Source organism: Seriola aureovittata, chromosome 14, assembly GCF_021018895.1.
Source record: "Seriola aureovittata isolate HTS-2021-v1 ecotype China chromosome 14, ASM2101889v1, whole genome shotgun sequence".
In the NCBI taxonomy this organism is placed as follows: domain Eukaryota; kingdom Metazoa; phylum Chordata; class Actinopteri; order Carangiformes; family Carangidae; genus Seriola; species Seriola aureovittata.
This window is the reverse complement of record NC_079377.1, coordinates 19,247,569-19,260,856: the sequence shown is the minus strand read 5'-3', so window position 1 is coordinate 19,260,856 and position 13,288 is coordinate 19,247,569.

Sequence of the window (13,288 nt, the reverse complement as noted above, 5' to 3'; positions counted from 1 at the left end):
AGTATAACAAGGCATAAAAATATCAAAAAACGGCATAGTATAGTGTGGCATAAAAAATGTCAAAAAACATCGTAGTATTGTATGGCATAAAACGTCATAGTATAGTATGGCATAAAAACGCCAAAAAACATCATAGTATAGTAGGGCATAAAAATGTCAAAAAACATAACAGTATTGTATGGCATAAAACGTCATAGTATAGTATGGCATAAAAACGTCATAGTATAGTATGGCATAAAAACGTCATAGTATATTATGGCATAAAAATGTCAAAAAACGTCATAGTATAGCAAGGCATAAAAATGTCAAAAAACGTCATAGTATTTTATGGCATAAAACGCCAAAGTATAGTATGGCATAAAAATGCCAAAAAAAATCATTGTATAGTAGGGCATTAAAGCTGCAAACATTTCTAATGTGAATGTCTTTGGACTGCAGAAACGAGTCCTCAAAGAACCTACGCAGGTTCAGAGACTTAACATAAAGTCCATACAGAAATTGTCAAACGCTGGGTTTGAACCCACAACCTTTGGAGTATAAAGCAACAGTGCTAGCCACTCTACTATGGTGTCAGGTGTAAGACATATGAAGTCATAGTATGCTAACTCATAAAATATCAAAAAACTTCAGTATAATAAGGCATAAAAAAGTCAAAAAACATCACAGTATTGTATGGCATAAAAAGTCATAGTATAATACGGCATAAAAATGTGAAAAAAACGTCATAGTATAGTATGACATAAAACGTCATAGAATAATAAGGCATAAAAATGTCAAAAAACATCATAGTATATTAAGGTCAAAAAACGTCATAGTATTGTATGGCATAAAACCGCCAAAAAACATCATAGTATAGTAGGGCAGAAAAATGTCAAAAAACATCACAGTATTGTATGACATAAAACGTCATAGTATAATATGGCATAAAAATGTGAAAAAACGTCATAGTATAGTATGGCATAAAATGGCATAGTATAATAAGGCATAAAAATATCAAAAAACGGTATAGTATAGTATGGCATAAAAAATGTCAAAAAACATTGTAGTATTGTATGGCATAAAAACGCCAAAAAACGTCATAGTATAGTATGGCATAAAAACGCCAAAAAACGTCATAGTAGTGTATGGCATAAAAATGTCAAAAAACGTCATAGTATAATAAGCATAAAAATGTCGAAAAACATCACAGTATAATAAGGCATAAAAATGTCAAAAAACATCACAGTATTGTATGGCATAAAACATCATAGTATAGTATGGCATAAAAACGTCATAGTATAGTATGGCATAAAAATGTCAAAAAATGTCATAGTATAGCAAGGCATAAAAATGTGAAAAAACGTCATAGTATAGTATGGCATAAAACGTCATAGTATAATAAGGTATAAAAATATCAAAAAACGTCAAATCATAATATGGCTTTAAACTATCAAAAAATGTCATAGTATAGTATGGCATAAAAAAGTAAAAACACTTCATAGTATAATATGGCATAAAAATGTCAAAAAACGTCATAGTATAGTATGGCATAAAATGTCATAGTATAATAAGGCATAAAAAATTTCAAAAAACATTCTAGTATTGTATGGCATGAAACGTCATAGTATAGTATGGCATAAAAACGCCAAAAAACATCATAGTATAGTAGGGCATAAAAATGTGAAAAAGCATCACAGTATTGTATGGCATAAAACGTCATAGTATAATAAGGCATAAAAATGTGAAAAAACGTCATAGTATAGTATGGCATAAAACGTCATAGTATAATAAGGTATAAAAATATCAAAAAACGTCAAATCATAATATGGCTTTAAACTGTCAAAAAATGTCATAGTATAGTATGGCATAAAAAAGTAAAAACACTTCATAGTATAATATGGCATAAAAATGTCAAAAAACGTCATAGTATAGTATGGCATAAAATGTCATAGTATAATAAGGCATAAAAAATTTCAGAAAACATTCTAGTATTGTATGGCATGAAACGTCATAGTATAGTATGGCATAAAAACGCCAAAAAACATCATAGTATAGTAGGCATAAAAATGTGAAAAAGCATCACAGTATTGTATGGCATAAAACGTCATAGTATAATAAGGCATAAAAATGTGAAAAAACGTCATAGTATAGTATGGCATAAAAATGTCAAAAAACGTCATAGTATAACAAGGCATAAAAATATCAAAAAACGGTATAGTATAGTATGGCATAAAAAATGTCAAAAAACATTGTAGTATTGTATGGCATAAAAACGCCAAAAAACGTCATAGTATTGTATGGCATAAAAACGCCAAAAAACGTCATAGTAGTGTATGGCATAAAAATGTCAAAAAACGTCATAGTATAGTAAGGCATAAAAATGTCGAAAAACATCACAGTATAATAAGGCATAAAAATGTCAAAAAACATCACAGTATTGTATGGCATAAAACATCATAGTATAGTATGGCATAAAAATGTCAAAAAACGTCATAGTATAATATGGCATAAAAATGTCAAAAAACGTCATAGTATAGCAAGGCATAAAAATGTGAAAAAAACGTCATAGTATAGTATGGCATAAAACGTCAGAGTATAATAAGGTATAAAAATATCAAAAAACGTCAAATCATAATATGGCTTTAAACTGTCAAAAAATGTCATAGTATAGTATGGCATAAAAAAGTAAAAACACTTCATAGTATAATATGGCATAAAAATGTCAAAAAACGTCATAGTATAGTATGGCATAAAATGTCATAGTATAATAAGGCATAAAAAATTTCAAAAAACATTCTAGTATTGTATGGCATGAAACGTCATAGTATAGTATGGCATAAAAACGCCAAAAAACATCATAGTATAGTAGGGCATAAAAATGTGAAAAAGCATCACAGTATTGTATGGCATAAAACGTCATAGTATAATAAGGCATAAAAATGTGAAAAAAACGTCATAGTATAGTATGGCATAAAAATGTCATAGTATAACAAGGCATAAAAATATCAAAAAACGGCATAGTATAGTGTGGCATAAAAAATGTCAAAAAACATCGTAGTATTGTATGGCATAAAACGTCATAGTATAGTATGGCATAAAAACGCCAAAAAACATCATAGTATAGTAGGGCATAAAAATGTCAAAAAACATAACAGTATTGTATGGCATAAAACGTCATAGTATAGTATGGCATAAAAACGTCATAGTATAGTATGGCATAAAAACGTCATAGTATATTATGGCATAAAAATGTCAAAAAACGTCATAGTATAGCAAGGCATAAAAATGTCAAAAAACGTCATAGTATTTTATGGCATAAAACGCCAAAGTATAGTATGGCATAAAAATGCCAAAAAAAATCATTGTATAGTAGGGCATTAAAGCTGCAAACATTTCTAATGTGAATGTCTTTGGACTGCAGAAACGAGTCCTCAAAGAACCTACGCAGGTTCAGAGACTTAACATAAAGTCCATACAGAAATTGTCAAACGCTGGGTTTGAACCCACAACCTTTGGAGTATAAAGCAACAGTGCTAGCCACTCTACTATGGTGTCAGGTGTAAGACATATGAAGTCATAGTATGCTAACTCATAAAATATCAAAAAACTTCAGTATAATAAGGCATAAAAAAGTCAAAAAACATCACAGTATTGTATGGCATAAAAAGTCATTATATAATACGGCATAAAAATGTGAAAAAAACGTCATAGTATAGTATCACATAAAACGTCATAGAATAATAAGGCATAAAAATGTCAAAAAACATCATAGTATGTTAAGGCCAAAAAACGTCATAGTATTGTATGGCATAAAAACGCCAAAAAACGTCATAGTATAGTAGGGCATAAAAATGTCAAAAAACATCACAGTATTGTATGGCATAAAACGTCATAGTATAATAAGGCATAAAAATGTGAAAAAACGTCATAGTATAGTATGGCATAAAATGTCATAGTATAACAAGGCATAAAAATATCAAAAAACGGCATAGTATAGTATGGCATAAAAAATGTCAAAAAACATTGTAGTATTGTATGGCATAAAACGTCATAGTATAGTATGGCATAAAAACGCCAAAAAACGTCATAGTAGTGTATGGCATAAAAATGTCAAAAAACGTCATAGTATAGTAAGGCATAAAAATGTCGAAAAACATCACAGTATAATAAGGCATAAAAATGTCAAAAAACATCACAGTATTGTATGGCATAAAACATCATAGTATAGTATGGCATAAAAACGTCATAGTATAGTATGGCATAAAAATGTCAAAAAATGTCATAGTATAGCAAGGCATAAAAATGTGAAAAAACGTCATAGTATAGTATGGCATAAAACGTCATAGTATAATAAGGTATAAAAATATCAAAAAACGTCAAATCATAATATGGCTTTAAACTGTCAAAAAATGTCATAGTATAGTATGGCATAAAAAGTCAAAAAAACGTCATACTATAATGAGGCATAAAAATGTCAAAAAACGTCATAGTATAGTATGGCATAAAAATGTCATAGTATAATAAGGCATAAAAAATTTCAAAAAACATTCTAGTATTGTATGGCATGAAACGTCATAGTATAGTATGGCATAAAAAAGTAAAAAAACTTAATAGTACAATAAGGCATAAAACGTCATAGAATAATAAGGCATAAAAAGTCAAAAAAACGTCAAAGTATAGTAGGGCATAAAAATGTCAAAAAACATCATAGTATAATAAGGCATAAAAATATAAAAAAACGGCATAGTATAGTATGGCATAAAACATCATAGTATATTAAGGTCAAAAAACGTCAAAGTATAGTAGGGCATAAAAATGTGAAAAAACATCGCAGTATTGTATGGCATAAAAATGTCAAAAAACATCAGAGTATAGTAAGGCATAAAAATGTCAAAAAACGTCATAGTATAGTATGGCATAAAATGTCATAGTATAACAAGGCATAAAAATATCAAAAAACGGCATAGTATAGTATGGCATAAAAATGTCAAAAAACATCGTAGTATTGTATGGCATAAAAATGTCATAGTATAGTATGGCATAAAAACGCCAAAAAACATCATAGTATAGTAGGCATAAAAATGTCAAAAAACATCACAGTATTGTATGGCATAAAACGTCATAGTATAGTATGGCATAAAACGTCATAGTATAGTATGGCATAAAAACGTCATAGTATAGTATGGCATAAAAATGTCAAAAAACGTCATAGTATAGCAAGGCATAAAAATGTCAAAAAACGTCATAGTATAATAAGGCATAAAAATATCAAAAAACATCAGAGTATAGTAAGGCATAAAAAATGTCAAAAAACATCATAGTATAGCAGGACTTAAACATATATAGCCGGATCACTCAGAGAACTTACCCGCGTTCAGAGACTTAATGTACAGTCCATACAGAAATAGTCAAATGCCAGGTTTGAACCCACTACCTTTGGAGTGCAAAGCAACAGTCCTAACCACTCTATTACGGTGTCAGTTGTAAGACATATGAAGTCATAGTATACTAACGATTAAAAAAGTCACAAAACGTCATAGTATAGTATGGCATAAAACATCATAGTATAGCAAGGCATAAAAATATCAAAAAACATCATAGTATAGTATGGCATAAAAATGTCAAAATACATCGTAGTATTGTATTGCATAAAAACGTCATAGTATAGTATGGCATAAAAACGCCAAAAAACATCATAGTATAGTAATGGCATAAAAATGTCAAAAAACATCAAAGTATTGTATGGCATAAAACATCATAGTATAGCAAGTCATAAAAAATGTCAAAAAACATCACAGTATAATAAGGCATAGAAAATGTCAAAAAACATCAAAGTATTGTATGGCATAAAACATCATAGTATAGCAAGTCATAAAAAATGTCAAAAAACATCACAGTATTGTATGGCATAAAACGTCATAGTATAGTATGGCATAAAAACATCATAGTATAGTATGGCATAAAAATGTCAAAAAACATCATAGTATAATAAGGCATAAAAATGTCAAAAAAACGTCATAGTAGTGTATGGCATAAAACATCATAGTATAATAAGGCATTAAAAATGTCAAAAAACTTCATAGTGTAATAAGGCATAAAAATGTCAAAAAACATCACAGTATTGTATGACATAAAACGTCATAGTATAATATGGCATAAAAATGTGAAAAAACGTCATAGTATAGTATGGCATAAAATGGCATAGTATAACAAGGCATAAAAATATCAAAAAACGGTATAGTATAGTATGGCATAAAAAATGTCAAAAAACATTGTAGTATTGTATGGCATAAAACGTCATAGTATAGTATGGCATAAAAACGCCAAAAAACGTCATAGTAGTGTATGGCATAAAAATGTCAAAAAACGTCATAGTATAGTAAGGCATAAAAATGTCGAAAAACATCACAGTATAATAAGGCATAAAAATGTCAAAAAACATCACAGTATTGTATGGCATAAAACATCATAGTATAGTATGGCATAAAAACGTCATAGTATAGTATGGCATAAAAATGTCAAAAAATGTCATAGTATAGCAAGGCATAAAAATGTGAAAAAACGTCATAGTATAGTATGGCATAAAACGTCATAGTATAATAAGGTATAAAAATATCAAAAAACGTCAAATCATAATATGGCTTTAAACTGTCAAAAAATGTCATAGTATAGTATGGCATAAAAAAGTAAAAACACTTCATAGTATAATATGGCATAAAAATGTCAAAAAACGTCATAGTATAGTATGGCATAAAATGTCATAGTATAATAAGGCATAAAAAATTTCAAAAAACATTCTAGTATTGTATGGCATGAAACGTCATAGTATAGTATGGCATAAAAACGCCAAAAAACATCATAGTATAGTAGGGCATAAAAATGTGAAAAAACATCGCAGTATTGTATGGCATAAAACGTCATAGTATAATAAGGCATAAAAATGTGAAAAAACGTCATAGTATAGTATGGCATAAAATGTCATAGTATAACAAGGCATAAAAATATCAAAAAACGGCATAGTATAGTATGGCATAAAAAATGTCAAAAAACATCGTAGTATTGTATGGCATAAAACGTCATAGTATAGTATGGCATAAAAACGCCAAAAAACATCATAGTATAGTAGGGCATAAAAATGTCAAAAAACATCACAGTATTGTATGGCATAAAACGTCATAGTATAGTATGGCATAAAAACGTCATAGTATAGTATGGCATAAAAACGTCATAGTATAGTATGGCATAAAAATGTCAAAAAACGTCGTAGTATAGCAAGGCATAAAAATGTCAAAAAACGTCATAGTATAATAAGGCATAAAAATATCAAAAAACATCAGAGTATAGTAAGGCATAAAAAATGTCAAAAAACATCATAGTATAGCAGGACTTAAACATATATAGCCGGATCACTCAGAGAACTTACCCGCGTTCAGAGACTTAATGTACAGTCCATACAGAAATAGTCAAATGCCAGGTTTGAACCCACTACCTTTGGAGTGCAAAGCAACAGTCCTAACCACTCTATTACGGTGTCAGTTGTAAGACATATGAAGTCATAGTATACTAACGATTAAAAAAGTCACAAAACGTCATAGTATAACAAGGCATAAAAATATAAAAAAACGGCATAGTATAGTATGGCATAAAAATGTCAAAATACATCGTAGTATTGTATTGCATAAAACGTCATAGTATAGTATGGCATAAAAACGCCAAAAAACATCACAGTATAATAAGGCATAAAAATGTCAAAAAACATCAAAGTATTGTATGGCATAAAACATCATAGTATAGCAAGTCATAAAAATGTCAAAAAACATCACAGTATAATAAGGCATAGAAAATGTCAAAAAACATCAAAGTATTGTATGGCATAAAACATCATAGTATAGCAAGTCATAAAAATGTCAAAAAACATCACAGTATTGTATGGCATAAAACGTCATAGTATAGTATGGCATAAAAACATCATAGTATAGTATGGCATAAAAATGTCAAAAAACATCATAGTATAATAAGGCATAAAAATGTCAAAAAACGTCATAGTAGTGTATGGCATAAAACATCATAGTATAGTAAGGATTAAAAATGTCAAAAAACTTCATAGTGTAATAAGGCATAAAAATGTCAAAAAACATCACAGTATAATAAGGCATAAAAATATCAAAAAACGTCAAAGTATAGTAGGGCTTTAAAATGTCAAAAAACATCACAGTATAATAAAGCTTAAAAATGTCAAAAAACGTCATAGTAGTGTATGGCATAAAACGTCATAGTATAATAATGCATAAAAACAGCAAAAAAAACCTCATAGTATAGTATGACAAAAAAAAGTCAAAAAACATTAAAGTATTGTATGGCATAAAACGTCATAGTATAATAAGGCATAAAAATATCAAAAAACGTCAAAGTATAGTAGGGCTTTAAAATGTCAAAAAATGTCATAGTATAGTATGGCATAAAAAAGTAAAAAAACTTAATAGTACAATAAGGCATAAAAATGTCAAAAAACATTAAAGTATTGTATGGCATAAAACGTCATAGTATAATAAGGCATAAAAATATCAAAAAACGTCAAAGTATAGTAGGGCTTTAAAATGTCAAAAAATGTCATAGTATAGTATGGCATAAAAAAGTAAAAAAACTTAATAGTACAATAAGGCATAAAAATGTCAAAAAACATCACAGTAGTGTATGGCATAAAACGTCATAGTATAATAATGCATAAAAACACCAAAAAAACTCATAGTAGAGTATGACAAAAAAAAGTCAAAAAACGTCATACTATAATGAGGCATAAAAATGTCAAAAAACGTCATTGTATAGTAGGGCATTAAAGCTGCAAACATTTCTAATGTGCATGTCTTTGGACTGCAGAAACAAGCCAGAGTACTCAGAGACTTGATGTAAAGTCCAAACAGAAGCAGTCAAATGCCAGGTTTGAACCCACGACCTTTGGATTGCAAAGCAACAGTGCTAACCACTCTACTATGGGGTCAATTGTAAGACATATGAATTCATAGTATACGAACGGTTAAAAAGGTCAAAAAACTCCATAGTATAATAAGGCATAAAAAATGTCAAGAAACATCATAGTATAGTAGGACTTAAAAATATATAGCCGGATCACTCAGAGAACCTACCCACGTTCAGAGACTTAATGTAAAGTCCATACAGAAATAGTGAAATGCTAACGATTAAAAAAGTAAAAAAACGTCATAGTATAACAAGGCATAAAAATATAAAAAAACGGCATAGTATAGTATGGCATAAAAAATGTCAAAAAACATCGTAGTATTGTATGGCATAAAACGTCATAGTATAGTATGGCATAAAAACGCCAAAAAACGTCATAGTATAGTATGGCATAAAATGTCATAGTATAACAACGCATAAAACTATCAAAAAACGGCATAGTATAGTATGGCATAAAAAATGTCAAAAAACATCGTAGTATTGTATGGCATAAAATATCATAGTATAGTATGGCATAAAAACGCCAAAAAACATCAAAGAATAGTAGGGCATAAAAATGTCAAAAAACGTCATAGTATAGTAAGGCATAAAAATGTCGAAAAACATCACAGTATAATAAGGCATAAAAATGTCAAAAAACATCACAGTATTGTATGGCATAAAACGTCATAGTATAATACGGCATAAAAATGTGAAAAAAACGTCATAGCATAGTATGGCATAAAACGTCATAGTATAATAAGGCATAAAAATATCAAAAAACGTCATAGTATAGTATGGCATAAAGATTTTTTTCAAAAACATCATAGTATAATAAGGCTTACAAATTTCAAAAAACGTCATAGTAGAGTATGGCATAAAACATCATAGTATAGTAAGGATTAAAAAAGTCAAAAAACTTCATAGTGTAATAAGGCATAAAAAATGTCAAAAAACATCATAGTATAATAAGGCATAAAAAATGTCAAAAAACATTGTATTATTGTATGGCATGAAACGTCCTAGTATACTATGGCATAAAACGTCCTAGTATACTATGGCATAAAAACGCCAAAAAACATCATAGTATAGTAGGGAATAAAAATTTCAAAAAACATCACAATACTGTATGGTATAAAACGTCATAGTATAGTATGGCATAAAATGTCATAGTATAACAAGGCATAAAAATATCAAAAAACGGCATAGTATAGTATGGCATAAAAAATGTCAAAAAACATCGTAGTATTGTATGTCATAAAACGTCATAGTATAGTATGGCATAAAAACGCCAAAAAACATCATAGTATAGTAGGGCATAAAAATGTCAAAAAACATCACAGTATTGTATGGCATAAAAATGTCAAAAAACGTCATAGTATAGCAAGGCATAAAAAATGTCAAAAAACGTCATAGTATAGCAAGGCATAAAAAATGTCAAAAAACGTCATAGTATAATAAGGCATAAAAATATCAAAAAACATCAGAGTATAGTAAGGCATAAAAAATGTCAAAAAACGTCATAGCATAGTATGGCATAAAACGTCATAGTATAGCAGGACTTAAAAATATATAGCCGGATCACTCAGAGAACTTACCCGCGTTCAGAGACTTAATGTACAGTCCATACAGAAATAGTCAAATGCCAGGTTTGAACCCACTACCTTTGGAGTGCAAAGCAACAGTCCTAACCACTCTATTACGGTGTCAGTTGTAAGACATATGAAGTCATAGTATACTAACGATTAAAAAAGTCACAAAACGTCATAGTATAACAAGGCATAAAAAATGTCAAAAAACATCATAGTATAATAAGGCATAAAAATGTCAAAAATCATCACAGTATTGTATGGCATAAAACGCCATAGTATAATACGGCATAAAAATGTGAAAAAAACGTCAAAGTATAGTAGGGCATAAAAATGTCAAAAAATGTCATAGTATAGTATGGCATAAAAAATTTTTTCAAAAACATCATAGTATAATAAGGCTTAAAAACTTCAAAAAACGTCATAGTACCACAACCTTTGGAGTATAAAGCAACAGTGCCAACCACTCTACTATGGTGTCAGGTGTAAGACATATGAAGTCATGTATGGTAAGGCATAAAATATCAAAAAACTTCACGTATAATAAGGCATAAAAAATGTCAAAAACGTCATAGTATAGTAAGGCATGGAAATGTTAAAAAAATATCATAGTATGTTACCGCATAAAACATCATAGTATAGTAAGGCATAAAAATGTCATAGTATAGTATTGCACTGCAACCCAAACTATCACTTTAACATTTAGCCATCTGGAGCTTCTGTTGGATGACCAAGTGGAAACTGAAAGCCATGGTCCTTCCTATAAGCAATGGAATGACTGTGAAACATTTGCTCCCTAGGAAATATTTTGTGTCTTTGTTACTTAATAGCATGTGAACAAAGCTAGCAAAATTTTTAATTTTGTTGCACCGATTTCGTTGTTTTATGTGCAAAAAAACCACTGAAAATCCTCAGGGGAGTGACACTGCATGGAAACTGTGAATACCATATGAAGAGGTACAATGCTTCAAAAAATAATTTAATTTCCTACAGTATTAGGGACTGTCATGGAAGACTTGTCCATTTTGAATTGGTAGTGAGTAACATTGTAACATCTCCGATTTTCAAGGCTGGAAAGTTACGTTCATATAGAAGGGATTACAAAGACAACAATGGCTGCTGAAAATACAGCAGGGAACTCTTCCTTTCATTGGATGATGTGACATTATTACTGTAAAGTGCTGCTTCCAAAGCACTTTGATGTCACCACAGGAATGTCATCATTTCCTCACCCCAAGAGGTTCATCCCTGCCTTTGTGACCGTTTAATAAAAAGAAGTGGAGGTCTTGTTAAGAATTGATAATATTTTGCTAAGAAGTGGAAAATGAATGTTACTCTGTGCGGCTATCAGTGAATAGGGCTTTGTGTTGCCCTCTCTTGTTCTTTCACCACCTTGGCGCCGGGGTACAATGTGTGTTTTTAGTCATGCCTGTTTAAAACAACCTTGCCATGTAAAAATAAAAAAGCCCAGTCCAACTGTTTTGCTCATTCTATTCCTCTGTTTTCCTCCTCACTCATTTATTCTTACTTTCAATAGGTCAGTGTGATTTTCTTAAACAGAATTAAAAAAAAACAAAACACTGAAGATAAATCCACTGAAGTGTATTAACACCATAATGTTCTTAAGGAATCACTAAGCATCATTTGAATGTGAGATGAAAAATGACATCTGCAAACAAGAATGTGAAAGTACATGAACGTGAAGAGCATGAGTGGATTGTGAGAAGAAAGAAACAGGGCGAATATTTTAAAGAGGCATAAAGAATGAGGAAGAACAAAAATGAGAAATAATGTCAAAAAGTCAAAAGTTTACACTCACACTTGACTTTATTTTCAATGACTGTATTATCTTGCCATATAGTGTCCCCGTTACTGAGGATAATCCACAGAACCCGCTGTCAACATTTTTCATTTCAACTTCATGTGCATTGTTAGAAACAAGTAAATTAAAGCAAGAAAATATGTTTTTCTGCTATTTGAGTTAATCAACCTGCAAGTGCCCTCTAAGGTAAAAAAAAAAAATGGCAAAAATAATCCAAACAAGCATTTCAACATTTTCTTTCTCTTAGTTTGCATTTTGTTGCAGTTATCCACATGTGTTTCAAGACATTGAAACAAATATCTAGCAAAGTAAACGTGTTACCTCCATCTGGGCAAGCACAGCAATCAGGTCACAGTGTGTACAAATGTACTGACTGAGAGCAAGTCCTCCAAACCAGTGGTATCGTAGTGTAGTATAGTGGTGAGCATATTGTACAGTTACTGCACTATGTTAATTTGAGTGAAAGTATGGTGCATCTCCCCAGGGAAGAACTCTGCCTTGAAGGAGGATACTGGCTTAAAGGCTAAAGCCAGGGAACAAAACCTTCCTGTGCACAGCTGATACCATAGATTATGATGAAAATGTGTAACATGACTGACTGTAACGTTCTGCGAGATGCACAGTGATATGTGACACTGAATTTTTTTTTTGTAGGTAAATTCCCCTGCTCAAAGGAAAGTATACCTGCAATATATTTGCACCACTACACCTCTTCTCCAAATTAAACATCAATGTACACCATACAATATATAATTGCCTTCCAATATCCTAAATAGGGTGGGTGTTTTTTATCTGATACCTCTATTAGCAGAACAAAGTAATTTGTAAAATGCTCTCTTAAACCATTACAAATGTTTGGAAAAGTTGCACTGTTTTCTGATCGGCCACTGCTCTGGTAAAGATTTAATTAGTCTTAGCAAAACGACTTGGTTGAGTTCAGGAA